The sequence below is a fragment of the Adiantum capillus-veneris genome, chromosome 18 (genome assembly GCF_014529385.1).
Source record: "Adiantum capillus-veneris isolate H3 chromosome 18, ASM1452938v2, whole genome shotgun sequence".
Lineage (NCBI taxonomy): Eukaryota > Viridiplantae > Streptophyta > Polypodiopsida > Polypodiales > Pteridaceae > Adiantum > Adiantum capillus-veneris.
The window spans coordinates 128,607,785-128,625,516 of record NC_140948.1 but is presented as its reverse complement, the minus strand read 5'-3'; positions in this window follow the sequence as shown (position 1 = coordinate 128,625,516).

The following is a 17,732-nucleotide window of genomic DNA, read 5'->3' as shown; positions in this document are numbered from 1 at the left end:
TCTGGTATCATTTGGAGACCTCAAGGTTCAAAGTTTCAAATCAAAAGAAATTTCCCACCTTGACACGAAGCTCTCACACACATTGTTCTTCCTTTGAGTTTAGAGGGGGAATATTAGAATTTTCCAAAATTGCAAGAGTTTTTGAACTATTTCCTTGTAATTTTACTGTTTTTCTTTCACCCTCTCTAGGTATGAGCCCTAAAAGGAGTCCAACATACCCGGTATTGCTACAAAGTATGTTGAAATAATCTCGCCTCCAAGATAAATTATGAATTGTTATGATAAGATAGCATCTAGCTAAGACAAAATCATGCACAATTCACAACAACGCACCCAAATGAAATGAAGCAGAAGTTACGAATAACATGCATACAAACATGCACATCCATATCCATTACCCAATCGGTGGTTATCAAAGATACCCATAACCAAACACTTTGACTGATTCTAATCATGACTCTAATCCAAACAGTCCATTCTATGATTGCATGACAATCTAGGATCCTCACACACTAATGAAAATTCTATTTCAAGGCGTCCGGCCTATGCATGGCACTCTAAGAACCTCGTGATAATGCAAAAAATTACATATACATGTCATTTTGTAGGAATTGTAATAATCTTTTGTGCATAGTTTGAAAAAGAGAAGTAAATAACCAATTAGCCAAGCATTTGGCTTTAAACACATAAGCAAAGGGTAAAATAGAAATTTTTGCAAGAGGTGAAAGAGTGTTACCATATATGTGGTACTGATGTGTGTGAACACACTTAGGATCGCCACGGTACTTTCTCCCTTGCTAGGAGGTTTTTGTTATATTAGGGTTGTAGGAAAACACACACAGCACAATGGAAGCTCAAGGCACACAACGGAGCGTGTATTACTTAGTGTGCAATGGAAAGATAAGATAGCCCTAGAGTGATGGACGTATATACAATGCACGGGGGAAGGAACCTCCTAGTGAGGGAAAAAATGCCCCAACGGTTCTAAGTGTGTTCACACACATCACTACCACATGTATATGGTAACAAATCCCCCCTGGGAGTGTTGCGATGAACGACAGCTAGCACATAGAGTATAGGAAAGTGCCATGTCCTGTGAGGACATGATCAGTCCACAAAGGGGAGTAAGCCCAAAGCTGTTAGGAAAGCTTCTCCTGCTTAGAGCCTCTCCATGACATAGTGGTAATGCACCACAATGTGCTTTGTGTGAGCATGAAAAACTAGGTTCCTTGCAACTACCAATGCGCTTTGACTGTCAGCGTAGATAGTGTTGGTAGTGTCATGTCCAACAACCAAATCAGCCATAAGGTGTATGAGCCATACACACTCAAACGTAGCTGCAAAGACTACCCCTGTACTCAACCTCACAACTAGAAGTGGCCATAGTAGGTCGCTTCTTGCTCAACCATGAGATACATGAACTGCCAAGCATGAAACAAAAACCACTTGTGGACACTCGCGTGTCAAAACAACCAGCCTAATCTGAGTCCAAAAAAGCATGTAAATCTGGCAGCAATGATCCCCCCCTCCAGATAAAACAAGTCAAGATGTAAAGTGCCACTCAAGTAGCAAAAAATCCTCTTGACAGCCTGCCCGTGCTATAACCCTGGGCTATGCATAAATCTGATGACCTGTGAGATTGCAAACTGAATATCCGGCCTCATGTTGCATACATAAATAAGGCAACCAACATCAATTTGGTAAAGAGTGACATCAGCGGGATCATTAGCATCATGAAGAATCAATTTTAAACCTTTGCAATCCTCAAGTCTAAACTTACATAGCAATGTCTCTATGTAACTTGTCTGACACAAGACAATACCACCATCACACTGCTTAAATTGTATACCCAAGTAATGATGTAACAACCCCAAGTCTTTCATCTTGAAAGTAGCATTCAAATCAGCCTTCAATTCAACAATATGTCTCTTATTTGGTCTAGTGATCAGCAAATCATCCACATAGAGAACGACAATGAGAAGTACATCACCCTCACACTTTACATACAAGTGCTTTTTGTTGGACTGTTACAAAAGCCTTGTTTGACCAAATGAGTCTCAACCTTCTCATATCAAGCACGAGGAGATTGCTTCAACCCATACAAAACTTTCTTACATTTGCACACTTTATCTTCTTTCCCTTTAATGATAAAACTGTGACACTGGGTTACATAAACTTCCTCAAATATGTTATCATTCAAGAAAGCAGTAACAATGTCTAACTGATATACATCCCAACCAAAATGAGTGCCAATGCACATAGAAAACTCACATTAGTCATACGACAAGTGGGAGAAAAGTCTCTTCATCATCTTTGCCTTTTTGTTATTCATAACCCTTTGCAACAAGTCAAGCCTTGTAGCCATCAATCTCACCATCCGGCTTGTGTTTCAACTTGAAAACCGACTTTGTACCAATGGCCTTTTTGCCAGGAGGCAAATCACATAAAGTCCATGTCATTTCTATAAGTGCATCATATTCTGATTGCATGGCAGCCATTCAATTTCTTGAATTTTGTAATTCATCAAAAGACAGAGGTTACTCAATGTCACATAAGCTAGAGCCAGCCAAAGCATAACAATCTGATGCATAAGACGCATGGCGAATGACTAGACAAAGGTGCATCCAATTTACTATCACACAAAGTATGCACCAGTCATTTTTGCATACCTCTAGCCTGCTTGTTCTCAGCCCTTTCCTCATCAAGTAAGTGGCCCTACCTTCAGCTAGCCTGAGTAGTGGTGCTCCACTTATAATTGTCTTAGCTAGATGCTAGCTTATCGTAGCAATTCATAACCTATCATGGAGGCGAGATTGTTGCAACATACTTTGTAGTAGTACAACCATTGATCAATTTGAGCACTATGTGTAAATTGTTGAGATGTATGTTGTAATGAAAATGACCTATAATAGGGATCCAAAGGGGGGGCCATCTGTAAAAGAGCCATGTGCAACAATGGGCTTAAAAGACCCTAAGGTTCAGCCCATTAAGACTTCCAAAATGCTAAGGTTCCAAAATTCAAAGGCTGTGTCCAAAGGTCAAACACTGGGGGAATTAGATGCTTTGTTTGTGTCCCAAAAGTCTTTGGCAATCCCTACATAGGAGGGGGCGAGCCTTGCAAGTAGGGGATGAGAGAGAAACACACACACACACACACACACAAGCTCCCTTTACACAAAGGGAATGAGGGACACATGTCAACTCCCTAGCCCAGATACCCACAAGGTGTACCCAATTCCTATTGGATGGCCTTGGAGGTGGACCAATGAGAATTAGGCTAGAGTAAATCTAGTTTAATTAATTTAAAAACACTTAATAAAAGAACCAATAAGAATTAAGCTCTCTAGAAGACTATTGGACGGTCTCCCGAGGGGACCAATGAGCATTTAGCAGCCCAATGGCTTGCCTGATTCCTATTGGCCAAGAGGCAAAGGGGTCCAATGAGAGTTTAGTTGAATTAAATAATTACCTAAAGCTCTCACAAAAGGGGAAAGGGGGACACGTGTCAAAAGGCTATCACTTATGCTGCTTAATTACCATTGGCTAAGCCTCCGGAGGTCCAATACAATGCTAGCAAGAGCAAATAGCAAGAGGGGTCGACCAAGAGAGAGAGGGGGCTGATTTTTCAAAGGCATTATCACTTACACACTCACACTAACTCATGTGTGAAGAAAAGAAGACTCTCTCTCTCCTTCTCAAGCTTTAATGGAAAGCTTATCACCTACTCCAAGCTTGTGAGAAGGGAGGCCTACACCAACAACTCTTGGCTTTGTGATGCAAATCCAACCAAGAGCCAAGCTTCAATGCATGCTCATCTCCACTACCATGCTAATTACTAAGCTGAGCTATGCTAATATGAATGATTATGTGAGGAGATGTACATCTTTCTCGTAAGAATACTACTCATTCTTCCTCTCAATCTAATCTCATACCCCGCTAGCTCTCACCATCTTCGAAGGTGTGTGAGGTCTTGGGTCTGAGACCATGAGGGAATTGATGTTGTGTTTGATAAGTGTTTTGCTTAGTGCATGAAATTTCCATCTTCATTGCACTAGCTAGTATTGAAGGAACACAAGAAATTGTATTGTAAAATGTCTCTCTTGATGGGAGAAACCATAATACAAAGCCTTTTGGAGGGGGGACCGGCTCCATGCAAATCCGGTCCTCAATTGTTGTCAATTGCTTAATTTCTCTCTCTTTTGAAGTATTGTTCATGCTATCTAACTAGGTGTTATGCTTTCGTTGCTCTCTCCACCCAAGCACTCTTGTTAATCTCATTAGGAATCTATTCTAATGAAATGCTCACTATGTTCATGCTATTTTCCGCTACACACAAGTTACTAGGCCATTAAATGTTACATTGGTATCAGAGCACAAGGTTTCTCTTTTCTTGCTCAAGAAGGGAGGTCCTCAAGCTAGCTATAAATGGTTGGTACTATTAATTGCATGTGAGTAAGTAGAATAGGGATTTTTCAGTCTTGCAGTGCGCCTGCCTTTGTGCAGTTAACGGGGCATCCCCGTCGAGAGCTATGGTCTTAATAGTGGAGTCCTACGGGGCTTGCCTATGGCTTAACCACTATTGAGCTATTAGAAGCTTGATAGGAGCCGGTGCTATTTTGGTGTTGAACAACCCTCTCTTCTATTCCTTGCAATTAATGGTATTCGAGCCACGGGTACAGTAGCTTGAGTGCTTTTTCTAAAGGGGTAAAGAGGAGTAGCAACTAGGGCTTGAAGTGCCAAAGTACACCTAAAAAGTTTACACCTAAAAGTTGTTAGAATGGCTGACAATAGTAAAGAGAGTGAAATTAATGTTGATAACTTTGATTTTGCTAATGAGCAAGCTACTAATGATGCCCCGATGCTTGTTAACTATCTTGTTTCTAGGCTTCAACAAGCCATGGACAATCCATTCCTCCAAAGTGAAGTGCAACAGTAGCTTCATGCTCATGGGATTCTCCAAGCTCCCCACCGTGACGAGAGAGCACCTAGGAAGCCTCCTAGCGAGACTTCCAAAAGAGGTCTCTCTCCGATTCGGGAAGAAGAAGAGGATCCCTATGAAGGGCTCAAAAATTTTCTCCTTGATGACGCATCTCCTTCTCAAAGGAGAATTCAAGAGCCTCCACCGAAGGAATGAGAAAGAAGTGAGTCTCCCGCCACCTCAACAGAGATGGCTCCACGAAGACGGCAGGCTAAACGCTCTCCATCACCTCCAAAAAGGAGAAGACCATTGCATACTTCTCCACATCATACTTCAAAGAGGGATGACAAAAAGCAAGAGAAGAAAAAGGCGAGAAAGAGTACACCCTCTTCTCCATCTTCTTCATCCTCTTCCTCTTATGAAAGTGATGGTCAAGACAACGAAGATCAAGGCAAGAAAAAGGCGAGAAAGAGGTCACCCTCTTCTCCATCTTCCTCAAATTCTTCATCTTCTGAAGAAAGTGATGGTGCAACCTTTGAACCATCAAAAAGAAGAGGCCATAGGAAATCCTATGCCGCATGGAAGAGGTCATCCAAGCTCAAGAAGTTCAAAGAGGGAGGGAAGAGCGTCTCTTTCCTTACCTATGATGGCACTTTTGGTGCTACGGACAAAGTCTTGGCCTTTATCCAACAATTTGATGCGGCGTTCGGAGATGAGGGCTTCACGGAGTCCTCTAAGCTACACCATGTAGCTATGCACTTTCAAAAGTCCACCAGACAATGGTGGTCTAGCCTACGGGCCAACGGTGAAGCTCCACGGACATGGAAAGCTTTACGAGCTTCCATTATGAAGCAGTTTTTGGCCATCGATGCCAAAGACAAAGTACTCACCGAATGGCGAAGCTTAAAGCTCTCTCCCGATGAATCCATCCACAAATATGTAGACAAGTTTTGGGACCTACAACTCAAAGCTACTGTCTTCAAAAAGTTGGATTTTGGAGAGCAAAAGCAGCAATTTTGCGCGGGCTTAACAGAAGAAATGATAGAGTATGTCAACTCCCAAAGGCCACACACCATATTGGCGGTAATACATCATACTATGGTGGCCTCTCGAATCAATTACCAAACAGGTGCTAAGAGGAATTCTAAGCCCCCTGAAAACAAGGGTTCCAATGAGCCTAAGGGGAAGGACAATGTCCAAAAGTCTCCTAAGGGCAACTCCAATAAAGCTAAAGACAAGGGAGTTTATGAAGGCAAAAATAAACTCTCTCCTGAAGAGCTTGAGCGTTATCGCAAGGATAACCGGTGTTTCAAGTGCGGTGAACAAGGGCATGCGTACCGCGCTTGTCCCCAAAAGACAACCACCATGATCCTCCTAGAGGTACCTTGGTCGAAATCCAAGAGGAGGAAACTCACCACAAAGGATCTCCTCTATGCCATGCTTGGGGAAAGGTAAGAGAACATGATGCTTTTATTCTCTTTGACCCCGGTTCTACTGATAATTTTATATCTATAGAGTTGGCTACCAAGTTGGGCATACAAACCTACGAGATGGGAGATGTCCTACCCGTAGACGGTGCTTTCAAGGGGCAAGAAGCTTTAGTCACTCCCTTAATCGGGAAATTGAGGCTCCATGTCCAAAGCTATGTGGGCAAAGAAGACTTCTTTATATCTCCTCTCAAGCATGAGGATGTAATCCTAGGGGCACCATGGTTTGATTGCATGTTTACCAATGTTAAATTCCCTGAAAGGAGAATCTCCTTTAAGTTCAAGGAAAATGATATGTATATAGATGCTAAGGAAATGGGTAACACTATACCCATTGTACATACACAAGCTTTCAACAAGTCAATAAAGAGCTCTATTTCCGTGTATATGATTTTTGTTAAAGATTCTCAAAATGAACCTAATATTTTAGCAAAAGAAAATATACACAACCAAAAGGAATTAGAGTTATCCAATTTTCTCAAGGGGTTTCAAGATGTTTTTATTGACGACATCTGTTGTGAGCTACCTCCTAAACGAGGTAATGATGACCATGCAATTAAACTTCTTCCAGGAAGTTCACCACCTAACAAACCTCCTTATAGAGTTTCTCAAGCTCAACAAAAGGAGATTATGCGGCAAGTGCATGAGTTAGTTGAGAAGGGCATGGTTAGGCCTAGCTCATCTCCATTTTGTTCTCCTGTGCTACTAGTGCAAAAGAAAGACGGCACATATCGTATGTGTGTTGACTATAGAGCACTAAATAGGATCACTATCAAAAATAGGTTTCCCAAGGGTCCACCTACTTCAATAGGATCGACCTAAAAAGTGGCTATCATCAAATAAGGATAGTTGATCAAGACATTGTAAAGACCGCATTTCACACTACGTTTGGTCTTTACAAATACATTGTCATGCCTTTTGGCTTGACCAATGCACCAGTCACATTCAACCGCTTGATGGAGAAGCTATTCAGGCCTCATCGAACCTTTACTGGAGTGTTCTTTGATGATATCATCATCTATTCTAATTCATTAGATGAACACAAGTGACACCTCTAGTTAATATTTCAAGTTCTAAGAGAGAATAAACTTTATGTTAATCGAAAGAATAGTGAATTTTTCTTGCAAGAGATTCATAATTTAGGTCACATTATCTCTCAAGATGGCATCGAAATGGATCCATCAAAGTTAGAGGTAATAAAAGGATGGCCTAAACCAAGGAATCTTCATGAGTTAAGAAGGTTTATAGGTATGTGCGCATACTATAGATGCTTCATAGAAAAGTTCTCACTAATAGCAGGACCATTACATGACCTAACAAAGAAAAATGTTAGGTACACATGGTCTGCCAAGGAGAACAATTCTTTTGATAAGCTTAAAGAAAAGCTTATCTCTCAACCTGTGCTTACACTACCGGATCTCTCAAAGCCATTTGAGGTCCAATGTGATGCTTGTCGTGATTGCCTTGGAGCTGTTTTGCTTCAAGAAGGTTATGCCATAGGCTATGAAAGTCGAAGGATCAACCCTGTTGAGCAAGCTCTAGGCATATATGAAAAGGTTGGCAACTAGCTCATAGAGATTCCTTGCACGGGGGTTTACCTAGATGAGTTACCTTGCAGAGTTAGCACTAATTACCCAATGATGTGTGACTGTGTGACCATGGACATGGGTTTACATGAATGGGCTACCTTGTAGAGTTACCGCTAATTACACGGTGTTGTGTGATTGTGTGACCATTTAAATGCCAATGTAGACACTTATAAATAAGAACCACTAATCCCATTTGGGGGACTCTGGAGACACTTGACTCTCTAGACCCTTTAAACATTAGTCTCTTGACTTGAAGCAGTTACGCAAACATCTCATTCGACTAGTGATGTACCTACCACTAGTAGTGCTCTAGAGAGAGCTAGTGATGCTCCTGAGAGAGCAAAGTCCATCAATCAGGCAATGAGGAGATCTACACATGTCTCTTGTGCCCTTGAGTGGTTTCAACCATGATTAGACTATCTAATGGTCACTGATGCGGAGAGCCTACTTGCTACTAAGAGGCAAGTAGGCTCTTGGAAGATAACATGAAGTGGGTGCACGTAATGCATCTGATTATAACTCAATTATGGCAAATGAGACTTGGAAATCCAAAGGGCAAACAAGCCTTGCCTTGCAAATGGGTGTATAATAAAAAGTACACAACAGAAGATCCCAAGGCTAAATATAAGGCTAGATTGGTTGCTAAGGGTTTCAAGCAAAAGAAAGGAGTGAACTTTGATGAGATTTTCTCATCAATAGTCAAAATGATTACATTGTTTCTTATGCTTGGGCTAGTAGCCACTGAGGACATGGAACTTGTTCAAATGGACATGAAGACAACTTTCCTTCATGGGGATCTTGATGAGGATGTCTACATGAAGCAGCCAAGAAATTTTGAAGTCAAACCTGAAAAGCCTACAAGGGGATCTTGATGAGGATGTCTACATGAAGCAGCCAAGAAAGTTTGAAGTCAAACCTGAAAAGCCTACAAGGGCAAAAATGGTGTGTAGATTGCATAAGGCATTGTATGGACTAAATTGTAAACTTCATGAAGCTTCTTTAAGACAATCTTAAAGTGTAGATTTTTCAATTTTAGCTCATTGAAAATGCACTCAATGCCGGGTTTACTTGAAAATTGGCTCCAAATTGGGACTTAAAGAGGTTTTTTTTTTTCTTTATAGGTGTTCAACTACTTTGATGGGTTTAGAGGATATTTTTATGATTTTGACTCGTTACGATGACATTCTATTGAGTTCGATGAGTTTTGATCTGCTCAATTGATTTCAATTGGGTTCGATGTCTTTTGAATTGGTCTCATTATGTATTCAACTAGTTCAATGATTTTCCACTGGTTTTGATGCATTTGGTGGCTCTAAGAACTTTACTGAGATTGCGGGTTTTGGGTTTGAAGCTATGGGAGGTTGTTTTGAGTTTTTTCCCCCTTTTTGATTTAGCTCGAGGATTTTGTGCTTTTTATTTTGATGCTCACGGGTTTCAACTTGGGGCCTGTGGATTTTTGAACAGAGCTTGGGGAAAAGTAGGCTTGTTTGATCTAAAACCTGTTCAAATTCAAAGTGATCTTCTTAAACTTTTACTCGAAGAATTCAACCAGCCCAAATTTTAAAAGTTTTATGCTCCCCTCTCACTAGTGATTTATAAATTTTGACTGGCTCAAATCCAAGGTGAGGCCCACTTCTTTCGAGCCTAATCTACTCGCAAGATAAATTCTTGGCATTTGGTGGGAAGTGCTTGGAAACAATGTAGGTTAAGTGGAATCTCACCCACAAACAATTTCGAGATTTACCACTAAATTTGAAATTTGGAGGTAAGCCAACCTACCAATTTTCAAGAAATTTAGTGTATAAACCTCTAAATATGGTCAATATACCTCTCAAATTTTTCATGTATCAGCTTGCCAAGGCTATTTTTTGGAGGCTTTTTACGAGCTCCGAGTTGGAACAATCTCCTTAAAGATTTTTTTGTAAAATTTCAAATTTTATTTTTTTAACTTCTACGAGGCAGCCTAACACTATGAGAGAGAAGGTGACAGAGGTGACGAGGGTAGGAGAGAAGGTTGTGTGTGTGTGTGTGTGTGTGTGTGTGTGTGTGTGTGTGTGTGTGAGAGAGAGAGAGAGAGAGAGAGAGAGAGAGAGAGAGAGAGAGAGAGAGAGTTGTTGATTACTAGGTGTGAGCATGTGTTGCCTTCATTCCTCATGCCCCAACAACGGACATCTCAAAGGGTGGTTTTGATGTGTGGGCCACTTGCCAGTGTGTGAGCGAGATAGATGATGGTGTTGGTGAGATCGTGGGGTGTCAGCACTCTATGCAGTAGTTGATAGCATGATTGGGTATGGGAGATGATGGTGTGGAAAGAGAGAAAGCGAGAGAATACAAAGAGAGAGCGTAGAGTGTGTGTGGGTGAGAGCACATACGAGCGTGCCTATTTTGATGATCAAGAGAAGGAGAGAGAGTACATGTGAGGAGAGAGGGTGAGAGGTGGGAGAATGAGCGCGCCCATTTTGATAAGCAAGAGAAAGAGAACCCTGATTTTGAGCATTTTTTTCGAGGTGAGCAAGAGAGCAAAATTCGTGGGTACATTGAAAAATGCCAATGCGGGTGATGATGTGTCTGGGGAAACACTTTTTCTTTTGAAAATTTCAAACCCCAAAATTGCCAAAAACTCGCTCAAGGACATAACAATTGCCCAAAAAGATTGAAAAATTTTGACAAACAATACAAAAAAATTAGGAAATCATCAAGGATCATGTTTGATCACAATGGATACATAGAAGTATGCAAAAAAAAAAGTAGTTTCTATAGAAATTATCAATTACAATGAAAATGCTAAATCAACCCCCAAAAATAGCAAAAAGGGTCCGGGTTGATCACACACAAGTACCTACACAGTCAAAGTCATGCACTCAAAACAGCCTGTCAAGTTCATGCATAGCCAAATTTTCACGTACTCAATTAGAAATTAATGCAAAAAGTTAGCATGCAAAAAATTTACTAAAATTATCCAAAAAATACATATATTTTTAAATCCACACACATGGATAGATTGTGCAACCAAATCAAATCACAATTTTCACAAAAACTCAATTGCCAATTAATTTCATCAAGTAAAATCAAAACTAGGCATTGACAAAATTAGGTTGAAATCTGATGCAATTAGAGTGCGTAAATCTATGTTTTCAGCCCAATCATGCATCAATTTAAACATTACACACATCAATCTTGCATTCACAAGTCCAATCAAGCATGCACATTGGTCAAATTTTATGCATACATGCGTGCCCATACTCACACACAAAATAATTGGCATTGTTTTTACCAATTTTTATGTGCACACACACAAAAATTAAACTCATAAAATTTGCACATCAATCATGCAATTGATCAATTAGCAATGTCCACAACACAAATCAATAATCATAAATGCCAAATTCATATTTTACACATTGAATAATTGGAGCTACCAGAAGTGCAATTTTGTGCACACACAATTAGTCTTAATGCACACACTTGTAATTGAGACAATAAAGCATACAATTAGCACATCAGCAATGAAAATTACCACTTGATATCATCATTTCCCTGCACATATAATTTAGAAAAAGTTTTGTATTATGACGAAATGGAAACATACAAATCCAAAATCAATACCATCACATTGACAACAACATGGCATATCTACACATGTTTAGATTCTAGGGAGATTGATGATACCATTTTGTTTACATATTAATGGTTGATTGCTTGATATGTAGGTTGGCTCCATTGACTATATCTCTACACTTGCATTCTAAAATCAAGAAATTATTAAGTGAATAACACAAGTCAACATGATTAGAATGCAATTGAAGCCTCTAAGTAGGCAAATATTACAATTTAAGGACCAAACGTTACCAGCTAGTAGAAAATTAGTGTGTAAGTTAGCAAAAGTTAGTGAAATTAGTGAAAACTAAGAGTGTGTGTGCACACAATTAGGGAGATATGGTGTCACATTAGGGTGAATTGAACACATTGCCATGTGCACACACATCCAAAATCCACAAAATAACCAGTACACATACCAAATAAGTGAAGAAATTAATGAGAAAACCTATTCAATTATGCCAAGACTACACTAGTGAAGCTCAAGGACTCCATACCTATACATCACATGAGCTCTTGCTAGATGTGCTCTCAAAAAACGAGGCCGAGAATCCCAATTCCATTTACACGCTGCCTTATTAACATAGGGTTAAAAATGTGCAACGTCCGGGCACTCGAGGGCTTTGGGCTCTACATTTACTAATTGACATTCTCTTTACAGCTTGGAACTTTTATTATCTCATCATAATTATCAGTTTTTTAAAAATTAAAGTACAATACAAGGCCATATTGGGAAAATGTGTAACGCCAATTCTTGTTGCTTCTTTGTATCCATCCTTGATCTGTAGTTGCTAGGCTTGGGCCTTTAGCAAATCAAGTGCATGGTTAGGAGGTTAGATGCATATGAGTCTCCCTTAGTCTCACATTTGTATTAGAGCTACTCTACAAATTATCAAGATGCTAAATGAGGTATTTTCTATTTTTGAAATACTTGCGTACACACAACTTACCAGAATCATAGTGGTCTCTAACTTTGTAGAACACATCTTAGATTTCGCATAGATTTTGAGTTACTCTATGCAGACTAATAGGTGGTAAAAAAAAACATGGTTTTGGTCTTTCACATTTTTGGCAAAGAAAATATCAATGTTTCCATGATTAAATGCAAGTGCATACAATTTTTATAATGCATGCTACTAAGTAGTAGATTTATTGGACGTCATGAAGAACTTCGTGGTGCATACAACTCCATGTTTATGGAAAGATTTTGATACTCATATCGATGTTGAACTTCTTTAAGCGTAGTATAAGTAACAACTTCATTTTTTTTCTTTTGCTTGGATTATGTAAATTTTGATACTTTGTATCTTGTCGAACTTAAGCTACAATAATCTTTTTTGCAACTTTAAGTTTGTGCATGTATATGCCTGCCATGTACATGCAAGCTATGGCATCTAAGAAAAGTTTATTGCATACAAGGCATGCATGCATGCTGGCCAAGGAAGACACACATGCAAGGTATGCAACCATGCTTATATATCAGCGTAAAAGCGTGCATGAAATCTTTGGCTACAAACCAAGTATTTCTCTTTTGTTGCTACGACATAGCAGACACAACATTTATAGAGTATTTTGATGTTTTGAATTATTGTTGTGAGAAATTTTGTTTTCGTAGAAAATTTGTTTGAATTTCTATGAAAGAAGATTTGAATATATTATGATCATCCTCGATATTGCTCATCATCTTCGTCGCTTGCAAGCTTTGACTCTAGATTGATGATGGGCTGTTCGGTCTACTTTCGGTACATATCTATAGGTGTCATTCATTTTGGACATTGTCCATTCTTGGCCTTTCCATTAAAATGTCTAGTTTATGTGCTTTGTCATAGTAAATGATCTTCCGGTAAGAATCGTCTGTGTCAAAGGTATATATATTTTTTGAGATGCTTACTATATGTAGATTTCAACCAAGCACCACAGAAGGGACAAGCTTTATAACCTTTGGTTGAGCACCCTACATCTATAATAAAATGTTTATCATGATGATAAAAAAATAGAATAAAATGAAAAATATTTGTATGTGTTACTTAAGCACAAATCAGTATCGGCGGCACAAAATCCGTAAGTTGGAAAATATATGTATAGTCTATGCTAACATTCCATGAACTCTAAATATTCTTTCATTTTTTTATTTTGATATATCATGCACATCTATACCTCTCCACAACTCTTAGAGGTGGTGCCAAATATACGTTAATGTTTTTAACTTGACATTTTCTTGAAATTATGAGAGACAAAAGAAAATGCTCTTTTTTAAAGCAAATAAAAGGTGGCAGATTGTAGTTAACTAGAATTACTAGCCAAATAGATCATGTACTTGAGCGCATGGAGAATGGAATCACACCATCCAGTCCAACGCCCATCTTAATGTGTCGTGGTTCGACTTCAAACTTTGGCCATTTTGTATTGATATGTTTGAAAGCAAGACAATTCGAGGAAATTCTCATAATCCCATATGTACTTGCATTGTTTGCTGCAAGGCAGATGTTTTTGAGATTATGACCTTTTGGTAAGGCCAATCTATGATCCTTTACATCCATGCAAAGTGCCTTTTGGATTGCCTAACTACTTTCTAGCTTCACCATACATTTTCGGATGTGTCGAGTGCTTTTATCTAATTACATATCACAATGATTTTACGCAACTTGATTGTAAGTTTGCGAATGTATCTAGCTTCCACTCAATGAATAGATGGTTCAATTTATCTTACTTTCCATGTTGTGACGATTCTAACATATGGAGTTGGATTATGCATTCATATCGTTTTGCAAGTTTATGTTGGTTTCATCCCGGAAATGTGTACATTGAATTAATATAATGCTTACATAAAGAGAGATATGCGATTCACATTTTTGCTTTGCCCTTCAGACATGAAAGGCATGTTTTCAAATTAAAATAAATGTATTTTTCAATGATCTAGGCAAGGCCACACAATATGCTTTTCTTTTTTCACCAAAAGATGTGATTTGCTTAGACATGCGATTCCTCACACGACATGTTTTGAACTCACACAAATTATTCTAAAACTATTGAATGGTTATGTATGGAATAAATTTACACGAGAAAATCAAGAGTTGAAACATATTTCTAGGAGCAATCATGTCAAATGTATCTTGCCCTTGTACTTAAGATAATGCACAACAAATTTTCAGATAATGCCATGTCTCTTGTAGAGCATGAGGATGTGCATGTAGGATTTTGTTGTTACACAGTTCCACTATTAAGGAGGTGTAGTTAGTGCAAAATAGTTGAGTAGCCCATTTTCATCCCTCTCATAGTCAACTTTCATTGTATCATGTTTTCCATTGTGAAAAGTTATGTCTTCTCTTCTTGGATTGCAATATGGCCAAGGGACTTCTATTACATTCTTTTCCAACAACTTTGGATTAAATGTATGTAGTAACCCTTTTTCTTTGGGGATGGGAATGGAGAGAGCTTTTTCCAAAATTTTGCTCAACTGAGCAATTTTTAAAAAAAGCTTGCTTCGCTCCAAAATCAACCAGCTTTTTTTCTTAATCGCTCCCTCTCTCTCTCTCTCTCTCTCTCTCTCTCTCTCTCTCTCTATCTTGGATGGAGAGAGAGAGAGAGAGAGAGAGAGAGAGAGAGAGAGAGAGAGAGAGAGAGAGAGAGAGAGAGAGAGAGAGGGAGATGGAAGAGAGAGAAAGAGATAGATAGAGAGAGAGGGGCGGGGAGGGAGGGAGGGAGGGACACACACACACACACACACACACACAGATAAGGAGATCGATAGATAGAGAGAGAGAGGGGGGGGATTAAGAAATATGCTTGCTCCAAAAAGCTCGCTCCAAAAACTAATTTTGGAGCGAAGAGAGCTTTTTTTTTTTGAATTGCTCAGTTGAGCAAAAATATTTTTAAAAATCCCTCCAAAGCTCCCTCAAAATCTCAACTCTTTTTCTTTCATAGGTTCTACTAGACATACAATAGTTTCTTGATCCTTCTTACCATACAATAATATTCACATTTATAGTGAGTGCTATATACATACAAAGATATATGACTCACAAAACTCTTATTTGTCAAGAAGGAATGATGGGCAAGGTCCTTGGTAAGATTCATACATAGGCAATGGTTTAGCAATGGCTCGATTTTCATGTACTAGTTTTGATGACGATTCACTTGCTCACTATTTTGACAACAATCAAAAGTTCTACCATGGACACTATACGTCGGAACACATGTAAGCCAAGTTTATTTTGGCATGTTCTTTCTCCCAAGGGGTGTTCAAACAAAGGAGGCAAGGGGGTTGATATGATCCACGTCCAATTTTACTCTTTGGCATCCATGGGATGTAAATTTTTTAAAGAATATGTACTTAGATGAGTTTAACTCATGTATATGTACGTATATTCTTGGGACAATTGATCTCTCCTGCTAAGAGTCTCTCCCTAACATAGTGATAATGCACCTCAATGTGCTTTGTGTGAGGCACCCAAACCCGCTCTAATTGTAAGTGTAGATGATGTTGGTAGTGTCTTGTCCCAACGCACACATCATCCATAAGGCGTCTGAGCCATACACACTCATCATAGTTGTGAAGATTGTCATGTACTGAGATTCACAAGTGGAAGTCACCATAGTAGGTTGCTTCTTGCTTAACCATGACATGCATGAAATAAAAACTATGCGTGGATACTGGTGTGTCATAACAATCACCCCAATCCAACTTGTGTCATAACAACCAGCCCAATCTGAGTCCCAAAAAGCATGCAAATTTGGTGGCAAAGATCCCCCCTTGAGATAAAACGACGAAAGATGTAAAGTGTCACTCCAATAGCAAACAATGATTTTAACAACCTGCTAATGCTTAGACCTTGGGCTATGCATAAATTTGATGACCTATGAGACTGCAAAATGAATATTCGGCCTTGTATTGCATACATAAATAAGAGATCCAATAGAAGTCCGCTAAAGAGTGACATCGCAAGATCTCCAGCATCATGAAGACTCAATTTCAAACATGTTTCCATTAGAGTAGCAATAGCTTTGCAATCCTTGAGTCCAAACTCCATCACACTACTTAAACTCCATTCCCAAAGGAATGATGCAAAAGACCCAAGTATTTCATCTTGAAAGTTGCATTCAATTCAAACTTTATTTAGTAATGTGTGTCTCATTTAGACCAGTAAAATCAGCCAATCATCTACATACAAAAATGCCACTGAGAAATACATCACCCTCATGTTTGACATACAAAGTGCTTCTATTATGAAAGCCTTGTTTAACCATACGAGTGTCAGTGTTCTCATACCAAGCAGGAGGAGACCGCTTCAACCCATGTAAAGCTTTCTTACATTTGCACACTTTCTTTCTTTTCCTTTCTTGACAAAATCATGAGGCTACATTACATATACTTCCTCAAATATATCACCATTCAAGAAAGCAATAACAATGTATGATTGATGTACTTTCCATCCAAAGTAAGTTTCCAATGCTTATAGAAAACAAAAAGTAGTCATACAACAAGTGAGAGCAAAAGTCTCTTCATAGTCGATTCCTTTCTATTGTGCATAACCTTTTGCAACAAGCCTAGCCTTATAGCAATGAATCTCACCATCCAGGTTACATTTCAACTTGTAAAATCACTTTGTACCAATGGACTTCTTGCCATCACATAAAATCCATGTTGCATTCTCTATAAGTGCATCATCTGTTGATTACATTGCAGTCATCCAATTTTTTGAATTTTGTGCTTCATCAAAAGAAGTGGTTTCTCTTCATCACATAAACTAGAAACAGCCAACTGAATGCTGCATCTTACCCAAATAAAACCTGGGGTAGACATAATATGCGTGTTAGGAATCCCTCGCCTTTTTGTAGTTTGAAATAACATAGCTCGGCTTAGCTTTGACGTCCATGTTGGCAATCCAAGATGAGTACGAACGCATCCAATTTAGAAACAAGAATTCAAAAAGGTGGCTATACAATGATTTTGCCATCCTTTTAGGTGTGAATGCATATATATATATATATATATATATATATATATATATATATATATATATATATATATATATATATATATATATATATATATATATATATAGAGAGAGAGAGAGAGAGAGAGAGAGAGAGAGAGAGAGAGAGAGAGAGAGAGAGATAGATAGATAGATTGAATTATCG